Source organism: Herpailurus yagouaroundi, unplaced genomic scaffold, assembly GCF_014898765.1.
Source record: "Herpailurus yagouaroundi ecotype Mexico unplaced genomic scaffold, PumYag 142, whole genome shotgun sequence".
Lineage (NCBI taxonomy): Eukaryota > Metazoa > Chordata > Mammalia > Carnivora > Felidae > Herpailurus > Herpailurus yagouaroundi.
In genome coordinates, this window is record NW_024412397.1 from 9,184,023 (window position 1) to 9,209,808 (window position 25,786).

The 25,786-nt window shown below is 35.9% G+C and overlaps 1 protein-coding gene across 1 annotated transcript in view; it reads right to left on the reverse strand.

Moving 5' to 3' along the window:
• The window catches only part of CCDC102B (coiled-coil domain containing 102B), a 195,062-nt gene that overhangs the window by 118,863 nt on the left and 50,413 nt on the right, over positions 1-25,786 (reverse strand). Inside the window, 2 exon segments of the mRNA XM_040478595.1 lie at positions 15,852-15,941; positions 16,141-16,271. The gene's annotated coding sequence lies outside the window, so the exon portion shown is untranslated.

A 25,786-nucleotide genomic window follows, 5' to 3' on the forward strand; every position in this document is an offset into this window, starting at 1 on the left:
TCATTCTGTGTCAGTAGGAACATCTTATATATTTCCCATATGGATAACTTAGAAGATAACCACATTTGGTGACCAAATCATCTTCTCATTTAAGTGAACATACTCAGTGCATTAAATCCAAAGTCAGTCTACTATATGTCTCCTCTACCTCCAGGCATTGACTCTCTTAACTTAGCTTGTCTCCTTACATATGAGAGTCAGCCGGCTGTCCTTCATGCTTCATGGAACACCAAGTCAGCCCTGCTGTCTCGCATGTTCTGACATTCCAGAAAGCATCCTGCCTTTCACTCACTTAATCACCTTGGCTATCCCTTTCAAAGCCCTTTCTTCAAAAGAAGACTTTGCTTGCCTAAATCGCTTACTTTCTTCAAGTTTGCATTGTATAAATACAGCAAGGAAATGGTTTTCTTGAAGTTTTCTCTCTCTTTTTTTAATGTTTACATATTTTTGAGAGAGACAGAGTATGAGCTGGGGAGGAGCAGGTGAAGGGGGAGACACAGAATATGAAGCAGGCTCCAGGCTCCAAGCTGTCAGCACAGAGCCTGACGTTGGGCTCGAACCCACAAACTGTGAGATCATGACCTGAGCTGAAGTCAGACATTTAACTGACTGAGACGCCCAGGTGCCCTAGTCTTCTTGAAATTTTCCATGGAAGTTCTGTATGGCTTTATATTTAGACTTCATAATTAAAAAAATTCTTCAAAATAGAGTCTCTCTTAAAAAAAAATCACTAAATTTACCAATACCCAGAGAATATGGTGCATTCAGGTGGCATTCAAAAACTATGCAGTCTAGTACACTAACAATAAAGACTTTATTTTCTGGATTAAGGTAGATTGGGAACTTTTTTTCTAATGGCATTGTAGAATTGCAAAACAATGGTGCGCCTGGGTGACTCAGCCAGTTAAGCATCTGGCTTTGGCTCAGATCTCATGGTTAGTGAGTTCGAGCCCCACGTCGAGCTCTGTGCTGACAGCTCAGAGCCTAGAGCCTGCTTTGGATTCTGTGTCTCCCTCTCTCTCTGCCCCTCCCCTGCTTGTGCTCTGTCTCTCTCTCTCAAAAATAAATAAACATTAATCATTTAAAAAAAAAAGAATTGCAAAAAAAAATACTTTGGGTTTTTATTGTTGCTGCATTTTCATTTTAATCAGATGGAAGTCATATGTGTGATACACAGTGACATCTGAACAGGGATTTACTACCTGCTGAGCGTGTTTCTGCAAATCTCCATTTATGAAAGTTCTTAGCTGAGGTACACAAATAACTTCCTTGGTTGAAAAAACAGGTAAAGATAAAAAAAAATCCATGTGAAAAATATTGCTTCCTATCTCTTTCCAAATTTTTGGTCCTACTAGTTTTTTTTAAACCAACATCCTTTTACATAATGCACCCTACTCAAAGATGAACACTCTCACAAACCTCCCTGTCACTAAATTTGACTGAAAAATTGTCATACAAACTCACAATCACGGGATCAAAAACAAGCAGTGGTAACCATAGCTTAAAACGATAAACTGGGGCATATTAAACATTTTAAAGATTTGAACAAAACTTGATTTAAATGGTGCCAAACTAGAAGTGGATAGGAGCTCTCCACCCATAGGAGCTCAGGGAGAGGGCTTTGTAGAGAAAAGGTGGAAACAAAGTAAGGAAATTATTGATTGGCTAGAACTTAGAGAAAGCCTAGCTGTCTATCTGTGATTGGCTGTCCTAAGATCACCACAGCACTAAAGTGACATCAGTCTAATGACCTCTTTGTTTAATTGACTTAAAAATCGTAGTTTTAATCATTTAAAACTGTATTTATTTATTTATTTATTTATTTATTTCAATTTTCAGCCAATTTAGGATTAGGGTTTTAAAATCATTTCAGCAACTTATGTAAGGCAGAGGCAAAATAAAAGGCAAAACCAGCAAATGCATGTAAAACAGTGTATGTTGATAATAATTTTATTAAAATTACATGCATGTGTATATAATAATGACTACTCATTTCTGCATGTTGCTAACATAGCATAAGGATAAACATTCTTTCACTTTTGAGCTTTGAATATTCATGCATTCCTTCAAAAGCTATTTACTGAATCTCTCCTATGTGCCACAGACACTGTTCCAGGCGTTTGGAGGTACACAGGAAATAAATGGATTTAAATATCTATTCTCATGGAACTTAACATTGTGATTACATGTGAAATCTGACTCAGAAATTCAAGTGTAAATCATTTTTTTTTTCTCCAAAGATTCCCTTGCAGCAAATTATCAAGATGTTTTCACATTTTAAAATGGAACCAAATTTTTGTTATGAAAGAACCAAAACAAGTTATTTTGGACATGTTGGAAGAACTGGGTATAACAGAATTGCATAAACTATAACACAAACAAACTAACCCAATTTTTGGAGTTTAATCACATATTCCTAATTAATCTTTCAAATATAAATATTTGCACATGTTAAACTATTCTTTTCTGAAGGAATTCTGGGCTGAGAATGAACTGAACTTTCTAAAAGTTCTCAAAAATATTTTAAACAGGAAACCAGCTGCCTCCACCCACCCATGGCAATGTGTTCAAAGTGCAATACCACAGGAGCCCATGTAAGTCCTAGAATACTCCAAATTACTGCAGGTCAGATTTAGTCTGTGAATTGTAAGTCTTTATGAATGTGATTGCCGAGGATGATGAGAAAATAAAATTATTAGTGAATATGAACCTACCCAAGTTTCATAATTATGTTTTTTCTTAAAACATGATTCATACATGATTAATCTATTTTGAAATCACAAGGCTGTCTACCTGTGAGTAGAAATAGCAGAGGTTCCAGAAAGTATATTGTATCTCTTGTGACATAAATGGAAAAAGTACAAAAGGGATATGTAAACTTGATTGTGTATATAATTAAAACATAGTCATTTATAGTACTATATTCACTTACAGTAGTATAAATATATTAAATCAATTAATTTTTCTTGGTCATGAAGATTCTAATACTTAGAAAAACTAAAGTAAAATAATACAAAAAAGCAAAGGAGGAATATTGGAATTGTTCAAAACTGAACATTCTTTTTTGTCTTTATTAAAATTTTTTTTATGTTTATTCATTTTTGAGAGAGACAGAGACAGAGCATGAATAAGGGAGGAGCAGAGAGAGAGGGAGACACACAATCCGAAGCAGGCTCCAGGCTCCGAGCTGTCAACACAGAGCCTGACGCGGGGCTCGAACTCATGAACTATGAGATCATGACCTGAGCTGAAGTTGGATGCTCAACCAACTGGGCCACCCAGGTACCCCACAAAACTGAACATTCTTATACTATGTAACAAAAAGAGAAATAGTAATATGTTATCAGAATACAAATTATCAGAACAGCAGTTAATAATGTGTTGATGTTTAGACAAAATGTTGACTTCTTATCTTAGTTACTAGCATTAGATTTATAGCCTTGTTATATTTCTATGGACTCTCCTAAGATTAAAATAATAGCAACCATATATTTTGTTCTAATCCTTTCAAATTTTCATGTAAAATAAAACAAGTTATCAGCTTTCAGATATATTATTTGGAGGAAAATACTGTCTCCAGAAAAACAAATCTGGTGGTTGTATAATACCTAAGTCACTTATAATAATGAGATCCGAAATCTTGATTTCACTGGGAAAATTTCATTTATCTTAAGAAAAGACATGAAATATTACAAAGCATAAATGTTAGATTTTTATTTAAAGTTCAGTTACTATTCATGCAAGTGAAAATTTTTTCCTCTTTATACATTCTCTATATTAGCTAAAATGTCTTTATACTCTGGACATAGAGTCTACAATCAGCTTTTTAAGTGTTGATATTTCCGGGTTTTGTCTTTGACAGAAGAGAAGATAACACTAAAGAGAAAAGCAATTTAACTATATAGCAGAGTTCGTAACAAATTGCTAATTGATCTGAAATGAGTTTTCATCTGTTTGCATTGTAGGTATAGTGTTTTATTTCCTTAGCAAAGACAAGGGATTGGATTAAAAATGTCAAAACAACAGGAAGTGAATAGCTCGTGTTTACATTTCTCAAAAGATCTGGCTTTCCAGTCCCTAAAATAGAAAATGTAAGACATGTGCAAAGAGAACTGCAAAAAGCTGAAGACCAGATTAAAAAGATACATTTCTGAAAACTTGCTTGTTTTTATTTACCCTCTTAGTCATATAAATATTTCCTTTCAATCCTTTCTCAAATAATCCCTTTAAACCCACAGTTTTAAATCTTCCTCCGAAACTCTTATTTCACTTTTTCTGTTTCTCTGCTCTACCAGATTTGGATCTTTTGTTTAATTTATAAAAGAAAGAAAAGAAGAAAGAAAAAAGAAAAACAAAAACAAAAATAAAAAATAAAAAACTAAGAAATGTGTGGAATCCTAGAATTGGGTTTCATCATTTTCATTACTGCCTGCTTTTCAACCAATTAGATTTTCTTAAATTATAACGAGAGGAGAACATATTGGTGCCAGTAATCTCCAATGGTCACCCTATTTTACATACCTCTCAGGATCAGTAGAACTTAAATACATCAACAGGACATCATCAGAATGGTAGAGTGGAGCTCAGAGAACACCGGGTTCAGAATGAGAAAACCTGGGGTAAATCTGTTCCATAGGAAGCTCACTCAAACACCTATCTTCACGTCCAAAAGAAGATAAAGGCAATGCCTTAAGCATGATCTACACTTGCTATGAGAGTACTCTGTAATTATTTATATTCTGGAGTAGTATAGCCTGTGCTGTCCAGTAGGATAGTCACAAGGCAGATGGTGCTGGTGAAATCTTGAGAGTAGTCTGAACTGAGATGTACTAGAAGTCGAAATGAGGCACAGGTGGAAAATAAAAATGTAGACCAGCTCATTAATTTTATATTGATTACATTTTAGAATGGTAATATTTTAAAGATGTGGGTTAAGTAAAATATATTACTAAAATCAATATCACATTTAATTTTTAACTTTTTAAATGTAACTAAATTGTAAATGTTCCTTGGATTATATTTCTATTGGACAGCTCTACTTTAGAACATCCAAAAAATGTAAGGGCTTTTCTTTTTCATAGAGACTTTTATAGAAACAGAAAGCTATGCTTTGATTTTTTCAAAAATATATCCAGTGGGTCTCACAAAATTTCTGTCTCTATCTTACAGAGGCTTCCTATCTATGCTTCAAATTAAGATGATTTCTAATAACATTATTCACAAATATACGTTTGGAAAAATGCATCCTATTGATAATGGAAATATACGCCAAAGAAACATGGCTACCATTCAAATACAAATGAACAGGACATTTTCATTCTCTGCCACATGGTCATATACGCAAGAGATGCTGTATTAGTCACATCAAAGTAAACCAACATCATATAAAACATTGGATATGGCTGTTCAACATTCTCATCTAAGTTTAAAAGAAACACCATTTATTTGAAGCTGTTTAGACAGCATGGGCTTTTAGACAAACATAATTGCTAAATACTAAAATATATGTAGTTGTTAAACATATTGCTTTTACTATGAACTAAAGCCCAAGAAAAATATCATTGATTCATGGTTTCTGAATATCAGTAATAAATATAATTTCATTTTTATCTAAAAATTTGGCAAAATAATACAAATCTAGAAAAATTATGGGCTTATAATTTGTTAGATGTGAAAAATTCTGTCTATTTCTTATCTTTCCCCAAAGATTCTTCTCTAATACAGATTGTAAGACCGAGAAAACATCATTAAAAATAGCAAGGACAGGGGTGCCTGGGTGGCTCAGTCGGTTAAGCGTCCGACTTCAGCTCAGGTCATGATCTCACTCTCCGTGAGTTCGAGCCCCGTGTCAGGCTCTGTGCTGACAGCTCAGAGCCTGGAGCCCGCTTCGGATTCTGTGTCTCCCCCTCTCTCTGCCCCTCCCCTGCTCATGCTCTGTCTCTCTCTGTCTCAAAGATAAATAAAAACATTAAAAAAAATTTTAAAAAAAGCAAGGACAGCAAAGAGGATATTGCCAATTAATACTGTAATACATGTAGCATGGCGAGCATCTCATAAGGTATAGAATCATTGACTCAGTATGTTGTGCACCTGAAACTGATTTAATATTATACGCCAACTCTACTTCAGTTAAATGTTTTTAAGTAGATAACTATAGGTGGTGATGGACACGTTAAAATATAGCAAGAAGGTAAGTGGATGAAATCACTAACAAAATAAGAGTCTCAGCATGGGAATGGGAAATTAAAGTTAGTGTCCACTTGTGGATATCTATCTTTATACCATTGTAAGAGCCATATATGAAATATCATGTTTTTCTATGTATTTTTATAACAGGAATGTTTTCCACATTGAAATAAATTCAAAAACATTTATTGATAATAAAATGTACCTAGTAGAACCAGCTGTTGTACTGACTATTAAGGTACGTGAGGGATGGAATGTTTTCAGGGACAAAATCCTAACTTAACGTCCAAAATATTTTCACATGCAGTGTCCTTACAATAATCTCCTCTCTCAGTTCCTATTAATTCTCATGGTTTTACCTCACCCACCCATGCTGGTTCTATACCCTAGATGCTTTACCATACTAACATTTCTTCCCATTTCAATGTTAAGCACCTCTCTGATTACCTTCTATTGTCCCCACAACTCTCTTCTTTGACCAAATTTGAACCTCCTACTAATTTATCCTATTGCCTTCTAACTGTGTATCATCTACTTCCTATCGACATTGCCCTCCCTTTTCTGAGCTCCATTATTAGCAAATGACTCTCAGCTAGAATGGCATTCTCTCAACCGTGCTTGCCTAGAAGACTCCAATTCTGGATAGCATCCAACTATCCGCCTCCTCTATCGACGCATCTGAGCACCCGGCATTACTCAGAGAAAACATCCTTCACTATGCGGTCTCAATTCAAATTCTTCACTCTGAATATCAAACAAGCCTCTAGCATGGCCACGCCAACTGTACTACATTTCCCTTATCAATTCACTTCCCCGTTCTCCTGAACAACTCCACACATTTTCTGTCTCCAAACTTCCCTTTTCTTCTGTTACTCTTCCATCTTTCTTGATGAACTTTTGTTTTTCTTTATTTCACTGAGAAAAGAAAAGTGATCGAAAGACAACTGCCATACTCTGGTTCTGCCACACCTACCAACCAGTCTTGCGGATGGATACCCTTACCTCAGCCTCCTTGTAGGGCAGGCTCCTCCATACCCATATGCCCAAACTTCCCATTTGTATGTTCCATGTAAATCCCCTCTAACTGACTTAGACTTAGCTCCTGCAAATATGTCCTCTCCTACTTAATCAAATTAAATTTCCTTCCTCAATCATTCTCATCAGCAAACGGACGTGCTATAATACCTTTGACCTGAAAAACAAAAATCATCTTGATCCCCATGCAGGGGCCATCGCATTTCTCTGACATTTTTTACAGTAAAGAGCTTTAGAAGATATTTTCACTCCTCTCTTTCTTTCTTGAACTCACTCTGTTTTAAGCCTAGATCTCTACCGAAACAGAAATCAATGACTTCTAAATTGCTAAATCTAATTAATAGCTAACTCCTGTTTTCTTTTTTTTAGTCTTTATTTTTAATATTTATTTATTTTTGAGAGAGAGAGTGAGCAGGGGAGGGATAGAGAGACAGGGAGACAGAGGATCTGAAGCAGGCTCTGCGCTGACAGCAGTGAACCCCAAGCAGGGCTTGAACTCATGAACCGTGAGATCATGACCTGAGCTGAAATCAAGAGTCTATCACTCAATCAAATGAGCCACCCAGGCACCCAACTCCTGTTTTCTTTGACCAATCAGTCGTATTTTAGTTAACTGGCCATTTCATCTTTCCGGAATGATTCATTTACTTGGTTTCTGAAAGACTTCTGTCCCATGGTTCCCCTCCTACCCCAGTACTGCTCCTCGTTCTGCTCTGGGGGTCTGCAATGAATATGTTTTTTACTCAAAGGGTACTTCTGTCTTCAGCTACCAAAAAAAAAATGCTTCTACCAGTTGTTTAACATCAAATAGCTTTGTATCTTTTCTACATAGCAACTCTTAGCAAATATCATCAAATATAAATCTCCCAGATATTTACATATATGAAAATATTAGTAATCCTCTGTAAAGCTATGACTTTAATAGAATGACACTGAGCACAACTCATCTTCTCTTTGATAGGCTGCTTTCCGCCAGTGAGATACTCAGTTTTCTGGGGCTGAAGGCATGTCCAACTCTTGCTTTCAGCTCAGGTCATGATTGATCTTGGCTCAGCTCATGATCTTGTGGTTCGTGGGTTAGAGCCCTGCGTCTGACTCTGTGCTGACAGCTGGGAACCCTTCAGATTTTTTCTTTTTATCTCTCTCTACCCTTCCCCTGCTCATATTTACACACATTCTCTCTCTCTCTCTCTCTCAAAATAAATAATTAAACAAACAAACAAACAAACAAACTTGTTAAAATAATGAAGATACCCAGTTTTCCTTTTTACAACACTTGGTAACAACTGTGCATCTAGAGTTGATCAGGGCACTGAGGACCAAACGTTGAGCTCCAGGCATTTGGTATGCAAAAGACCCTCTATAAAAGATAATCTTGGAATACAGCCTAGACCTGTTTAATTAAAATGAAATGTCATAAGGTCAGTGGTGAAAGTATCTGAACTGACAAATGTACTTACTGTTTTAGTAATGATAAATTTAAAGGAAAGAACCTTTACATTTCAACTATCTTCATCTGTTTGGGCATATGGCCAAAAGGCATTACTCCAATAAAGCCCACTTAAATAACAATAAACTTGTAAAACAGCAGATAGTACATTTGTAAAATGATAGCATAGACACCATTATATTACATATGTATATATTATATATGTATATATAAAATATTTTATTTAAAGAAAAAGTAAAGTATGTTTAAGGTTTAGATATATGAGGAAAAATGTTAAACAGGGTTTATTATTTTTACTACAAATGTACAGTACTCCACACTGCCAGCAACAGATAGATGCTCTTCACATATTGGAAAAAAAACAAAAAACAAAAAACTTACATGACACTTTTCTTTGATAATAGTTGAGTCTTCCCATAATTTTAAGAAGGTGTGGTCACTAAGCATTCAATTATATCACACATCAAAAAGAAACAAAAGAAGGCCAATGTGTTCCCCATATCATTTCCAGTAACCTCATGCATTTCATTTATGAATACGCGATAGTTGATGAAAATCAATGCTTAAATTTCCTCTGAGAAGTCAAAAGACATCTTCTTTGAACATGACACCAAGGAAATGAGAGGAAAGCCTAAGAGTTGAATACGAGAATGGCCAATTTAAATATAAAAACTGCTTATTTTCAGTATCAATTTCTTCTGTCTGTTCCCAAAGGCGAGAGCGGACCACCTGAGAAAACTGCGATTAGCTTGGATTTACGGATGCTGTCTTGCCGCCTCATCCCTGCACTCTATTACCCCAGAGCCATCCTAACCCACTCTGCTTAACTCCGGCCAGATTCACATTCCTAAAATACCAGTGGAGCAGAGTGGAAATAGCTCTGGAGCCAGAAAGACATTATTGGGAATCCTAGCTCCAAAACTTACTATATCTGTGGCTTTGAAGAAATTGTTTCACATTTCTGAACATCAAATTTCTTCACGTATAAAATGAAGGTACTCCGTAAAATGAAGTTCATTCTATTACACAACTGTCAGGATCACAGGTATGTATGTAAATCATCTTACAAGGAAACATTATTCTTTGCTGGTAGGAGGAGGGCGAGGAGGAGGAGGATGACGACAACAATGACAAAGCAAAGAGGAATAAATACTCTCATCTCTTCAGAAACTTGCAGTTGTCCCCACTGCATAATATACAGGGGCAAAATTACTGTGTATTCAGAGTATACAGCGCTTTGTGCTTCATAACTTTGCCCTGATCTATCTATTCAGCACAATATCTGCTACTCACAAAGGTCCGTTTTATTTCTTCTCCGATGAAGCTCATCCCTAACCTTCCCTGCTTCATATTAATTTATGCTCAAAACTCTTTGCCCCAACTATTACTACAAAGTAGGATGATCTTTTTGTTTTTCAGCAATTATCTAAGTTCCATGGATTTTTCAAGACTCAGCTCAGGGAGCTGGACTTTTCTCTCAAGGCTTCTCTAAAATCTTGCTAAAAAGAGGATGTTTGAAGGTTTTGCCATTATAGAAAAATTCAATTAACCTTGCGGTATCAGCCCGGAAGAAACAGTACTTCTTCACATAGAAACTGTTCTTATATCATTTTTTAATTTTAAAGAATCACTGCCATTATATTTGTGGCTCTAATGATTAGAGGAAACCTTCATAAATTTCAAGGCCACAGCCATTGCAAAGCACTAGGAAACTATATCCCAGTGATCAAGCAATTACTGAATCCAATAAAAACATGAAGAATGTAAAAGGGGGACCATTATACAATCTATTATTTTACAAGAAAACTAGTTCTTAAAGTTTGGGGAAAAAAGCAATTCACATAAAGCATTTTTCTAAATATCATGCAGATAGATTTATTGATATCTAAAATCAATATTGAAAAATCACAGAAAAGCTATACAGATACTATATCACTAGCTTTTTAAGATTCCTTCTTAATCTAATGCCTATGTAAAAATGTGGACAAAAGTCATAATTCAGGAATATTTAATGTATATGCAAGGATATTCAACAATGAAATGATTAAAAAACAAGGCATTTAATCAAAAGTTGTAACAGTATCCTACTCCACAAAAATATTAGCAAAAGTGCATTCACCTGATCAGAAAATAGAAAGCTAGTATTGATGTAAATGAGAATATCAAGAAATATCACTATATATTTCAACAGCATATGTTACAGGTTTCTAATTACATTTTTTAAAGAATATCTTCCCTATATTTCTATTTAATAGACTTCTCCACTTAGCATTCATTTTACAATTTATGTTTGTGGGAAACATAAGCAAACATTTCCAAATGGTTTCCAAAGATCATTTTCCCCTCCTCAATTCTACAATTACTTTCCATATAGTTAAAGATCCATTTCTTCTCTATTATGTACAGGAGTTTATTGTTTGATTCTATGCCATATCTCTTCCATACAACCCAGGTAACTTTGAAGTATACTTTTCTGTTAACAATAGCAGGAATTCAGTATGAGGACTGTCCATCAAAATGAAAATAACCCTGAATGCATGAGGCAGAATTATGAGGGTTTGCATAGCAGTTTTACATTGTTCTAAAACTCTAAGAATATAGGTTACTTCCAGCACATTGACTAACTCATCATATTCATTTGAACAAAATAAAGTTTTAATATCAACATCATCTATAACTTTCTAAATTTAGAGTTGAAATTCTTACCTGAGTTTTGCTTAGTATATTATTTTTTGAAAACAGGAAAAGTATGGCAAGCTGTCAGGATAAATAATACCAACAGTGGAAAATGGAAGAAAGAGGGAAGGAACCAAGTCCACTTTAAGAAGAAACTCCTAATCCCTCTGTTTCCCAGACCTACAGTAGTTTTGTTCTGCATCTTATAAGCAACTGTCTTTCTTTGCTCCGAGAATACCACATGCTCTGCTCCAGCAGGAAAATGTAATAATTAAATAGAAAACCACAAGGTTATTAGGCATCTTACCCTCTGGGCTTGCTGGGCTGCTCCAGCGGCTCAGTGTTACAGACACATGTGTAAACAACAGAATTTCCTGCATCCTTTTCTCATCTGTATAGCTCTGGGGTCCTGGCCAACAGGATTATTTCCAGCATTAAGGCCACTCCGCACTAACTCAAAAAAGATTCCCATTGGTTATGAAGTTTTATCAAAACCAATACAACACCCTCTTTGGATCACAAGTAAGCGAACCAAAATGAAATCACTTTAATGTTCCCTAACTAAGTATGGTTACCCAAAGCCTTCCATCCAACCCATTTGAAACCACGTACTGTGAGTGAAAAAGGAAGAAAATACCCACTCCTTCATCCACAAGTGTTTAACAGCAATGGGTATAACTTGTAATACTAATAGAAGAAACCAAGATGGCCAAGAAGAAAGAAACGAAGTTATCTATCCATAAGATTTAAAGAGAGATTATACTACAGATCACAGGAACAACAGAAAATATCATTGGTCCAGGAAGATTTTTATTAGGTTGCTAAAAAAAAAGAAAGACTATTTAATAGAATATTCAAGTCGGTAAATCATGATACAAAAACTGTATGTCAAAACCCTGGATTTCAGTCATGTGGCGACACTTGTGAGCTGCATCTCCAGAGCCCCCTAGGGAGAGCCCTCTGGCTGCCTGGGGGCGGGGAGGGAAGGAGTGATTTTCCAGGGACAGGACCCAGCTGTCAGGAAGCACTCTGAGGAAGGGGTGGTGGCAGACCACAGAGTTTCTCTGGTTGACACTACGAGCACTAAATGCCCAAAGAAAGAGGCAAGGGCACAAGAAACACAATGAGCACATTCCTCATAAATAGCACAGAAACAGCATTTGAACGAAGAGTTAATGTCTTCAGATCCTTTAGTCTTTCTCCCTCCTTAGTGTGGATGACCATTCTTAGCTGAATAATAGGTTTGCCATCCATTTCCACTTAACAGCATCCTTCCCCCTTACATCCCAATGCAACAGAGAGGTGACACTCTCCTGTAGAAAAGGAACTAATCCTCTGAGCTCAGGTTTCCTTTCCCTGGTCTTTTCCGGAGATGTGCTCAATCACCTTTCTCTCTCCTCTTCCTCTGAGCTCTCCTTCTGTCTGGAATCCCCCCCAGGAGATTTTAAACACTGTCAAGGCTTCAGTCCATTTCGCTTATGTCCATAAGTCAATTCATTTTCATTTGTAGCTACCATTCCCCTCCATTTCATGGTCAGGTAGTTGAAAAACTTCTTTCCAAAAACCCCATTTCATCTGCCATTTACTCCCTTTAATGCACCGAAGTGGCTCTCTGAAAACACACACATTTGCACTCACATACATGCATGTTTGGGTTTTTTTTTTAAGTTTCTAGACTCCTCTTAGCACTCATTGTACCTGTCATCTCCACAGCCTTTGACACCGCTGTTCACACCCCTGCCAACATGGAGACGCTCTTCTCTATCCTAGCACAATACTCTCCTCTTCCTCTTGACCTTTCTCGCTGGCTCTCCCCAGTCTCTTCGGTGGTGCTTCTTTTCCTTCCCATCGCTCTGTGTGCATCAGATATTTTCCCATGTAAGTCTATTACCTCTCTGGATAATGTCATCCATTCTCATGATTTGAATTATTATCTTTCCTTTCAAATGACTTTCAAGTATCTCGTTTTTGGATTCAATTCTCTTTTGAGTCTCCGACACTTACATGCACCAGCACTCTAGACCCTGCCAGTAGAAAATGTGACAGATATGTCATCAACATATTTAAAACTGAAATCATCTTCTCTCCATGGGCTCACTGCATTGTTTATCTCAATAACGGCAACCCAGTCTTATAGTTTGCTAAAGAAAAACCCTGGAAGTAATCTCTGACTCCTAGTCTACACCCAATCCAGGACCAGTTCGCTCTGACTTTACTTCAGTAATATGCTCAGTCCTCTCTCTTCCCACTGCCAAATCCTGGTTCAGGCGGCCATCAGGATCTGCCTGGATTGCTGCAGTATCCTAAATTATTTGCCTGTCTCAAAACTTGCCCCTCTCCATATTTAGCAAGAGTTACAATGGCCTATTCCTACTGCTCGTGCTACCTGAAATCTCTAAAGATTTTTGACCCTCTTATCAAATCTCTTCTTTACAATATATTTGTCAGAATGCAGTTTTTCTGGATTACTTGTTCTGTCCTGCTGACTGTACCATATCCCCATACCCTCCTTTATTAGTTTTCAAGGTGGAGTGCTTCCAAGGGACTATCACTGGTCCTATTCTCACTCCGAGCCCTCTGTCTGGGTGATCACATTTGTTTCTGTGGCCACTTTTGCCACTCATACATCATTGTGTGTTAAATTGTGTCTTCTGACAGGATGTGTGTAAGTCCTCTCCCTTGGACCCGGTGAATGTGACCTTATTTGGAAATGGGGTCTTCGCAGAGGTAATCGAACTAAAATGAGGTCGAACGGATTAGGGTGAGCCCTAGTCCAATGACTGGTGTCCTTCTAAAGAGAGAGAAATTTAGAAACAGATACCCAGGGGCAAATTCCATGCGAATGCATTGGCAAAGATAGGAACGGTGCATCTATAAGCCAACGATTGTTGGCAACCACCAGAATCTAGAAAGAGGCAAGGAAGGACCCTCCCCTAGAGCCTTTAGCGAGAATATGGCTTTGCTGACACCTTGCTTTTGGACATTTATAATCCAGAACTGTGAGATAACAAATATCTATTGTTTTAAGCCACCAAGTTTGTGGTAAATTGTTATGACAGCCCTAGCAAATACACTAATATACATTTAATTTCCAAACACATATGGCCAGCCCATAATAGAATATCAAGCTTCAGATCTGCATGTCTAATAGTCTAATGAGAACAGGCACTAGGAGCCACTTAAATCCATAATTTCCAAACAGCAAATCTCTTATATTTCTTCCACAACCTCTCCTGTTGTATCTTTTATTCTTGATCTAAAATAATGATGTTGCCATCCATGCAGTCTGTCAAGCTAGAAACCTTTCTCTTATTCCCTAGTCTTTATACCAGTCCACCCTTCACACATAATAACTTATTTTATACTAAAACCTGAAAGAATTGTCCATTTCTCTGTCTTCATTTCATCTCCTTTCATCTCTTTTGAATCCACACCAATCAGACTTTTGTTTTACCACATGAGCTTTTACTTTCAAGTTGATAAATCACTGATCAGTAAAATCTGACTATATCTGTAGGGTTTCTTCTCATTTTCCAACACAACCTCACTTCTCTTGAGATAAAGTGGAAGGGGATCCTGCTTTGTGCTTATTACCAAGTCTGGCTCACAAATGCTTTGTTGACTGATAGGACCTACCAGCATCATGGAAACAAAGTTATCCAGTGTCTCTATCTTAGTTCAAAAAGTACATTGCCACCATGGCTCACATACTCAAACACACATGGGTGCACAAACATCTTCATTATCTTAATGCTCAATATTCCATAACAACCAAGGGGAGTATAAGAAAAGAAGGAGAAAATTCAGCCTTAGAGTTTTCATTTCTTGGCAAGTTTACAATACCTTTTAGAGAGAGCACATGTGAGCAGCAGAGAGGGACAGAGGGAGGAGAGAATCTTGAGCTGTCTCCACACTCAGCACGGAGCCTGACGAGGGGCCCGATCCCACGACTCTGGAATCATGACCTGAGCTGAAACCAAGAGTCAGAAGCTCAACCAACTGAGCCACCCAGGAGCCCCAGGTTCTCAATATTTTAAGGCACTCAACATACATCAGTGAAAGCTGATTTTTTTGTATGTGTGCATTCCAATTTTATTCTATGTATTAGGTTGTCCCTATGAAGTCTGCTACTTACCTACCTAGTATTTTTTCTCTGATTCCTCCCTACAGTTGGGAAAAAAAAAAAAAAGGAAAAAGCTTATGTCACCAAGACTCCCATTACAGACACACTTAACTATGTGGTAGTTTGGGCAGTAAAACATAAGTGGAAACCTGATAAGCATTTTTGAAAAGTTTTGTCTTCCTTACACGGATACCTTTCCATTTCACTTCTCTCTTTACCCTTACTTGAACAAGGATAGGAAGCTGGAGATGGAGAAGCATGACTTGATCGTGAGGTCATGAGGTCATAATTCAGATGAAAGCCACATTGAAAATGGCAGAAGCAGCCAGGACCATGACCGGACTTGTGCAGGCATTTGGTGATGGAGAGAAAAGAACTCACCTGGTTAAACCACTGTCTTCGGTCTGCTCCGGTGGCCTTATTGATTAGATCAGGAGCTCCAGGCCCAGGGACAGTTATAACACTATCTAACTGGAAAAACAACGGGGAACATATTAATCAGATCCCTGTCCGCTAACTGGGGAGTTGAGAAGAAGCCATAAGGTTGGAAACCCCCATCAAAACCTTTACCTAATTTCACAGCTATTTCTCACAATCTCTGCAAGGCATATCCTGATTCCCACAGAAAGCGAATGCTACAGTCAGAGGTGATATTCATGCACTTAATTACCTGTTTCCTCAGGGAACTGTAAATCTTTTAAGGACACAGTATTGTACTTGTCTTTGAGTTTCTAGCAGATACGCAAATATATGGATAAGTGATGAAGGTACAAATGCATAAATAATGGATGAATGGATGTTCTGTGAAAGCAATGAAAGAAACAAAAATAATGAGAGTAACTCAGAATTGAATAACTTACCGAGAAAATAAATCAGAAAGATACAGCTTTAAAACAATAAGTATACAGTGATTTTTAAGTTCTTCATAGTGTTGGGGTTTTTTCCTACTTTTATACATCGGAAGAATCAATAATGGCAACATCACACATACGTGCCTTCCACTGACAAAGTGCGATAGAGAAACACTGGCAAAGTAAGACAAACGGGAAAGATTTTCTGTGGACCTGAGTCACCACTTGAATTCAGTTGTACTGCTAAATCTTAATTGCTACAATTTTAATGGCTTTACCAATATTTGTAGAATTACTCAAAAGCATCATAACTGTCTCCATAACTGGAAATGTCTTGCAAGGAAGGCAGTTTGGCTCTTATTGAAATGCACTAAGTGGTTTGAAACGATAGATTAGAAACACATATGCACGAAATCAGAGCCCATTATGATTCTTACAAATATGTCTTTCCTTCATCAAGACAGACCAGGGGGGTTAGCCACCATCTTTTATTACACTACCTTGCACCTACTCACACACATGAGCCACTTAAATCCTCGTGTCCATATACGAGTCTTATTGTAGCATTACAGAAAATATTTTCTTCTCTCTCACTTTTTAGAAGGAGGAATTATTGCCTCACAATGTCCAGAATTTCTTTACAAACACATCGTCTATTTTCTATGACAATGTCGGAGTAGTAACACAAAGCCAACTTTATTTGTATTTCGTCAGTTAAGGGAAAGGTTAAGAAAAAACTGTAAGAAAAATAAATCTGATCTCTAATTAATATACCTTTAAAAAGAAGAGATCCTAATCACAAACTTGGGTTTGAGCGTTGGTTGGGCGTGCTCAGGGAGCTCTGTCTCTGAGCCTCAGTTTCATCACTGTCAAATGGTGGATCATGGATGGTGATTCTAAGGGTAAGGAGGCAATGGAAATAAAGCGCTAAAAGAGTAGTTGATACTAAATAAATTAAAGCTATCATTAGTTGCGAATTATTTTAAAAAGTGGTTATGTTGGCCTAATTCCAATGTCTAGAAAATAGTTTTAAAGCAAATTTTGATATTCTAAATGGGAACACTAAGCAAATGTTGGCATGGCCCAGTCTGATGACATGACTTATTCTGCTACCCCTCTAAGTAGTCACTTCGCACTTGTGATCTTGTTCTGGTACCAACACTCAGCCTCTGACAAATACGACTAGGTGTATTACTTAGGCTTATAATAAGCATATGAAACATTTGTCTTTGTGAGATTTTGTGAAACTATAATGACTTTGTCTTTGTGACTGAATGTTTCAGGAATTTTCCTTGGAAATACCTACCTATGAGAAATTAAAAATTTACTCATTGAATTTTGACCAAGCTCATAGCAGAAGTAAATGATTCTTTCCTTGGCTAATAATGGCGTGTGATGTACTTCATGCTTTGGAAGGATTTCTCAAACTCAGCACTGTTGACATCTGGACCAAATAACCCTGTGATGTGAGGATGTTTTGTGTATTATAAGTTGTTTTGCAGCATCCCTGGCCTCTACCCACTAGTTACCAGTAGCGCACCCAAGTCGTGACAACCAAAAACATTTCCAGACATTGCTACACATACCCTGAGGGGCAAACTGCTATCACTTGAGATCCACTGTTTGGAGTGATGGAGTAGTGACAAGGTGAGACCCAGACGTGCTTCAGCTCAGCTAGTAACCATCTGTCAGCTGTGGCCTTGGGGAAAGGGACCCCACAACCCAAGACTTGTTTTCCCCATATACACATAGTCAGGAAATTAGACTAGATGACCTCAAAGGCTTATCTTACTAAAACTTAATAGCTTTATTATTACCCGTCCCCCATGTCTCCCTCCCTCCCCCACTCTCTCATACACACACTCTACTCACACCTGTCAAACACAGTCATTCATACAGTCTTTCTGCATTAGGGTATCGAATGCATAAGAAATAAAAACAAAAATGTTACAAAACCCATTTCCAATGTAGGAAACCCATTTCTAACTCAGTTTTACAGTACTACAATGAACGTTTCTTAGTAACCTCAGCTCCAGGAACGCCACATATAAAGAAACAAAAATGTTTCTCCTTGATACAACCAAATTTATAAGGCCAAAATCTTTTTTTTTTTTCCTCAAAACAACACAATTGAACATTCACAATAGATGAAAAGTACTTTTTTCCACTCAGGAACTATATTAAGTTACAATTTAACTTGTTAACCAAAGAAAAGACAATCTACATAGAGAAAAATTAATTTTACTAAGTTGATTTAGAAAACCTATCTAATTTCTGAATCCTTAAACTGTAATTGTTCGACAACCTTCCTAAAAATCTCATTCAAGACAGAACTAACCCTCCTCAATGCATAATTGCTCTGATTAACATTAATAAATATTAAGTAGTAAACTATAACTTGTTAAGATTTATGAATACATTTTCTCCATGTGAGTTTCCTTTCACTATTTCCAAAATTCATTGCTTTTTGCTAACCTGTCCTTTAGAATTCTTGTAAAAAAGAAATATCTGCACTCTGAAAGAAAAAAAAATATTGCTTTATATGTAAGGAGTTTCCTTTTTTTGGTAATATATCCTAGGTATGATAAAAATGTAATAAAAAACTATGAAAACAGTAATGCTTCATAGCATAATCTACTATTTTAAAGAAACAATGAATCAAGTCTTAAAGATATATGGGTTTGTTCTTAACCCCAGCATGTGCCTATGTTAGAATATACACTTAACTTCACTGAAAGAAAGTTGGGGAAATAAAAAAAAAATATGTAGAAAATTATTATCATTTTTCTTATGTTATAAGGATCTCTATAAATGGCAAAGCATACTCTGATAAAAACATCAGGTCTATTATAATTAGAAGGCATGAATTTTTAAAGTACTATATTCAATTAACCATTAATCTTTTTGTAACATGCATTATCACAATATTAACAGGCTTGAAATCTCTTAATAAATATTTAAAACAGAGTATATTTGAGGTAAACCAAAACAGCTGAAGAATTAAAAAAAATCCTATGAGACAGTAGAAAATAACCACAATTATCAAAGCACCATTAGTATAGTTATAAAATTTATTTTCCAGAGAGAGCAAAACATTAAGGTTAGTCTTGACTATCCGTTTTTAAGCCTCAGATGAGACATTTCACAAAATTCATATATGCTATCAGCAGACTTTAACAGAACGGACTCCAAATACAAGTTTTCCTCTCCTCACACGCTATATCCCACTAACATGACAAAAATGTGGCCGTTGTTGAATTAAAAATAAACCCATAACAGTGCTGAAATGAAGAAAGAGTGCTTGCATTACACAAGACATTTTTGGAAACTTCTAAACATCCAAAGCATGTTGGATCTGATGACAGGGAAACCAATGTGGGGGACATGACAAAATACAACACCCAAAAGAGAAGGAGGCTGCCTCCAGGTGGAAGTCAGTCTCGCCAGAGTGTCCGGGGAGGATCCAAGGGTAGTACAAACCCAAACTGATGGGGTTATTTATCACTAGGATCATCATGGCACTACCTGACTGGCTACGGGGTATTGGGATCTGGTTTATTCTCCCACACATAGCAGCTGCTTGGAACACAGAAAAAAAGGCACGAAGAAATGCCTTTCTTTAATTGTATTTTTTAAGTTTAATTAATATGCAGTGTTATATTAGTTCCAGGTGTGCCATATGATTCAACAATTCTATGCATTTCTCAGGGCTCATCACAGTAAGTCTACTCTTAATCCCCTTTATCTGTTTCTCTCAATCCCCGCCCCCTTCCCTCTGGCAACCATCTGTCCTCTACAGTTAAGAGTCTGGGTTTTTTGTTTGTTCTCTCATTTTTTTGGGCCTTTGTTTGTTTTTTGGTTTCTTCAATTCCACATATGAGTAAAATCATATGGTACTTGTCTTTCTCTGACAGACTCACTTCACTTAGCATCATATCTTCTAGGTCCATCTATGTTGTTGAAGAAATATTATTAAGCAAAGGAGATAATTTCCCTGAGGACGGTTGTTAGCATGGACACCCAGGACAGGGACAGAAGTATAACAAAGTTCCAGGAAAATTCAAGACTACAAAAGCCACTGAAGAATAGAGAAAAGAGATCCTACTGCTAGTGAAATCCACAAAAGAAATCCACTGAAGAAATCCACTGAAAAATAAAATACATTTTTTAAAGACTGTGGATATTTAGTTTGCTCAACTGCTCTCCACCCACAGCGGGAAACCTGCCTGGAAACAGGTTTTATCCTCCCACAAATCCCTTGTCACTGGCCCTTTCAAGGCTGGGTCTGCTGGGTAAACAAATGTACCCACTTCACCATCCTCCTCTGCAAAGATAGGCCAATTTATTGTTATAAGAATTATTTTGCATTTACAAAATAAAATCCAGAGTTTGGTGTTTTGCAAGCACTCAATAAATGTCAGGTGTAATAACAATAGTAACAGTAATAATGATATATAGATTCCATTATACAATATGAAAAAAAATAATAATATTCTTTTCATTCTAAACACTTAAAAGGAGTAAATATTAGTCGGGATTTCATTTAATTCTGGTTAATTGATATTGATGAATTCAAATCTCTTTTATGTCCAACTATTGGAAACAAGAGAGTTAAAATTCTGCAAAAGCAAAGGACATACAAAACATCTATTTAATTTAAATAAAAATATGTATTACCATTAGCTAATTAAATAAAGGCCTTAATGTTCTCATTATATATCTCCTATTATCCAATTGTCCAGGCATAATTATTTTAAGTTTTATTTTTTTTAATGTTTACTTATTTTTGAGAGACAGAGACAGAGTGCAAATGGAGGAGGGGCAGAGAGAGAGGGAGACACAGAATCTGAAGCAGGCTCCAGAATCTGAAGCTGTCAACACAGAGCCTGACACGGGGCTCAAACTCATGAACCACGAGATCATGACCTTAGCTGAAGTCAGACATTTAACCCACTGGGCCACCCAGGCACCCCAGGTATAACTTCTTTTGACTTTAAAAAAACTACAGGAAAGAAGGAAAAAAAAAAAAAGGAACTGAGGTTCCTATATTTTAAAAAAATATATTTTTAAAAGACAATCTTATTTTGGCATATTCCCACACTATATGGTCATAAAAATGTATATGTTGATTTTTTTCATGAATTTTAAGATATCCTAAATCAATACAAATGGAAACATTTTTGGTAATGATCCAGATAAAAACAGTATAATTTCATCTAAATCCTAGAGGTAGGAAAATAAACATATGTTAAAGTTAGGCCTATGAATATTATTAAACAACCTTCCTAAAGATTTCAATGACAGTAATGTGTTTTATAGGATAGTATAAGAATGGTACTACGTCTTTTTTCTTCAAGTAGAAATTGCATTATTATTGGCTCAAACTAGTCAGGCTCTACCTTTCTGAATAATGATAGAAATAAACACTAGACAACTATAATAAGGTAGCTTCTGTATTTACAATTTCCTTTATCTGTTGATGTCTAGAAACCTTGAAAAATATCTCAATGACAATTATCCTATTTATGATATCTCTGAGATCTTAAAATTTGAAACTAATACATATTATCACTTTAACTAAAATAATCTACAAGGGCTCAGCAGTATATGTTATTATTAAAACTTTTAAAATACTCATAACCGAATGCTTTTGTCTTCTATTTGTTCCCCAAATCGTTCCACAGGCCAAGCTCAGATGATGCTCTAGGCAATTTGAAAAATAATAAAATAATTATATTTTGATATTTTGACAGCATATAGTCAGAAATAACTGAAGCAATTATTTTTCACATTAGCTTTCAAATCTTTTTGAAGTAATGGAGTCCTTTCTTTTAAGAATAAAAGATACATATATATTACACAGAAGTCATGTACGTCAAAAGTGGAACTTTTCCCATTGATTCTTGGAGGAGGACTTGGAAACCTGCCCACTTGGAAACTCTCATCACATCTAATTTCCTCCAACAATAGCCCTTGGAGGTCATCCACAGACTCCCCAGACTCCAAGGAGCACTTTCGAAAACAACTAATATAATCAAATCATTATTTTACAGATAAAGAATCTTGACTTCAGCGATGAAAAATTACTTGTCAAAATATTTTTCTGTCTGCCCACTCACTCTTATTAATTTTGTGAGAAACTTATAAAATTCTCTTAAAAAGATTTTGTTGAAAAATAATATTTAAAACATAATATACGTTTATTTGAAAGAGATCAGAAAATATAAATAAGCACAAATAAGACTATTAGGCACAATCCCCATGAGCAGACAAGTAATCTTGTTATGTGCCATTCACAACATTGCTAGCTAAGTACTACAGCTGAAAAATAGATCAGTTATGCTTCCTTTGTAATGGTGGGAGATACAAGATATGGTAATGTGAATGTGTTTTCCTTTGTGCCTAAAATTTTACTAATTTGGTAGGGCTTTTCCTTCAACCTTGGTAGGGCATGTGTCTTAGCAAAGTCATCAACATACCAGTCACTTCTTCCTCATCTAGTGTGATTGGCATTACGCCATTGTTCTGACAGTGGTCAGAACCTTTAGACCTTACCGTGATGGAAGTTGGAAAAGTTAACATAGATCCATGACAAAACTGTCCTTTCCAAATGAATGCAAAATGTCTCTGAGCCTAAGACCACTCAGCAAAAATGGTGGAACTGGCAACTCTGGAGCTAAGAAACTGAAAACGTGTTAAAACTGCCAGGATCTACCCACTGGAAATCTGCAAGATAAGCACAGGTTTAGAGCAACCAAATAGATACTTAACCAGGAGAAAGTCCTCTGAAACAAAGTAGGAGGTCTTTGTGAATCAAATCAATAAATTAATTATATTCCTTAAGAAACTATATGAAAAAAAAAAAAACTAAACCTAAAACTAGAAGAAGAAACTAAGATTTGAGCACAGATAAACAATATAGAGAATAAAAGAAAAATACAGAGCATCAATAAAACCAAAAGTTTTTTTTTTCTTTATTAGATCAACAAAACTGGCAGCCTTCGGTTAGAATAATGAGAAGGGTAAATGTAAGAATTGTATTGATAGAATAGAAAGAATAATGAGAAGGGTAAAGATAAAAATTGTATTGATAGAATAGAATTGAAAGTAGGAACATTTCTACCAACTTTACAGAAATTAAAAAAAAAAACATTATAACAGAATACTATGAACAACTGTATGCCAACAAATTAGATAATCTAGACAAAATGGACAGATTCATAGAAATGTAGAAACTACCAAAACTGACTCAGAAATCAATAGAAAATCTTAGACCTATAACAAGTAAAGAAAAATGAGTAATCCTAATATGTAAAGCCCAGAACTAGAAGAAAGCTTCACTAGTGAAATCTTAAATACATACATACATACATACATACATACATAGTTATTAATATTAATCCTTCTCAAACTCTTTCAAAAATAGAATAGGAGGTAATACTTCCTGATTCAATGAGGCTAGCATTATCTTACCAAACCAAAGACATCACAAGAAAACTACAGACCAATGTCCTTTATAAATATGGATGGAAAAAAATCCTCAACAAAATTCTAGAAAGTAGAATATAATAGCATAGTGATAGGATTATATACCATGAAAAAGTGGGATATAGTCCAGGAATGCAAAGGTATTTCAACATATGAAAATCAATCCATGTAATATAACACTATAATAGAAGGGAGGACAAAAATACATACTATCATATCAATAGATGAAGAAAAAGCAGTTTGCAACGTCCAACAACCTTCTAATAGAAACACTCAGGAAACTAGGAGTAGAAAGGAATGTCCACAACATGAAAGGGTACATATGAAAAATCCACAGCTAACAAATCACACACTGAAAGCTTTCTCTATTAACTCTCTAATGTATCAATAACAAAGGATGCTCACTCTCACTTCACTTCTATGCAATATTTTGCTGGAAGTCCTAGCCAGAGTAAACAGGCAAGGAAAAGATTTAAAGGCATCTAAATTGGATACAAACTATCTCTAGTCACAGGTGGGGTGATCTTACATGTAGAAAACCCTACTCCATATAAAAACTATTAGCACATTAACAAATTCTGCAAAACTGTAGATTATAAAATCAACACAAGGATCAGTTGCATTTCTGTACAGAAGCAACAAACAATATGAAAGGATATTAAAATAACAATTCCAATTATAATATCATCCAAAAGAATAAAATAACTTGTAATAAATTTAAACAAGATGGTGCAAGTGCTGTGCACTGAACACCACAAAACATTGCTGAAGGATAGGGCAAATATATACATAAATAAAGATGTCCTATGCTCAACAATTAGAAGACTTAATATTATTAAATGGCAATACTTCCCCAAACTCTATTGATTCAATGCAGGCACTATCAAAATCACAACAGTCTTTTCTGGTGAAAATTGAAAATCTAATTTTAAAATTCATATGTAATTGCAGGTACCCAAATAGCCCAATAATCTTGAAAAATAACAAGTTGGAGGTTGTACATTTTCCAATTTTAAAATTTACTACAAAGCCACCGCTATCAAACAGCATGGCATAAGGATAAACATATAGATCAATGGGACAGAACTGAGAGTCCAATAGTAAACCTATAAATCTATGGCCAACTGATTTTCAACAACATTACTATGACAATTTAATGGAGAAAGAACAGTTTGTTTAACCAGTGATGCTGGGACAACTGGATATCCACATGCAAAGAAATGGCATTGAGCCTTTACTTCACACCATACACACACACACTAAAATAACTTAAAATGGATCAAAGACCTAAATTTGAGAGTTAAGGGGCATGTGGGTGGCTCAGTCGGTTGAGTGTCCAACTCTTGATTTTGACTCAGGTGATAACCTCACAGTTTGTTGGTTCGAGCCCTGCATCTGGCTCTGCACTGATAGGCTAGAGCCTGTTTGGGATTCTCTCCCTCCCCTCTCTCTCTTTGCCCCTACCCAGATCGCACTCTCTCTCTCTCAAAATAAAAAAAAATAAACTTAAATTTAAAAAAAAATAAATTTTAGAGTTAAAAATATAAAACTCTTAGAAGTAAACATAAGGACAAATCTTCATTACCTTAGATCTTGGCAGTAGTTTCATAAACATGACACCAAAAACACAAGCAACAACAACAACAACAACAACAACAACAAAAATAGATAAACTGAACTTAATCAGAATTTAAAACTTTTGCATGGATGAAAAAAAAACTATGAAGAAAAGGAAGAATACGAGAGAAAATGTTTGCAAATCACATACATGATAATGGCCTAGCATCCAGAATATATAAAGAACTCTTACAACTCAACAACAAAAAGGTAAACAATCCAACTTACAAATATGCAAAAGACTTGAATATATATGTCTTCTAAAAAAGATATACAAATGGCTAATGAAAAAGCAGATGAAAAGATACTCAGCAACTTAGTCGTTAGGAAATGCAAACTGAAGCCACAATGTGATATTAC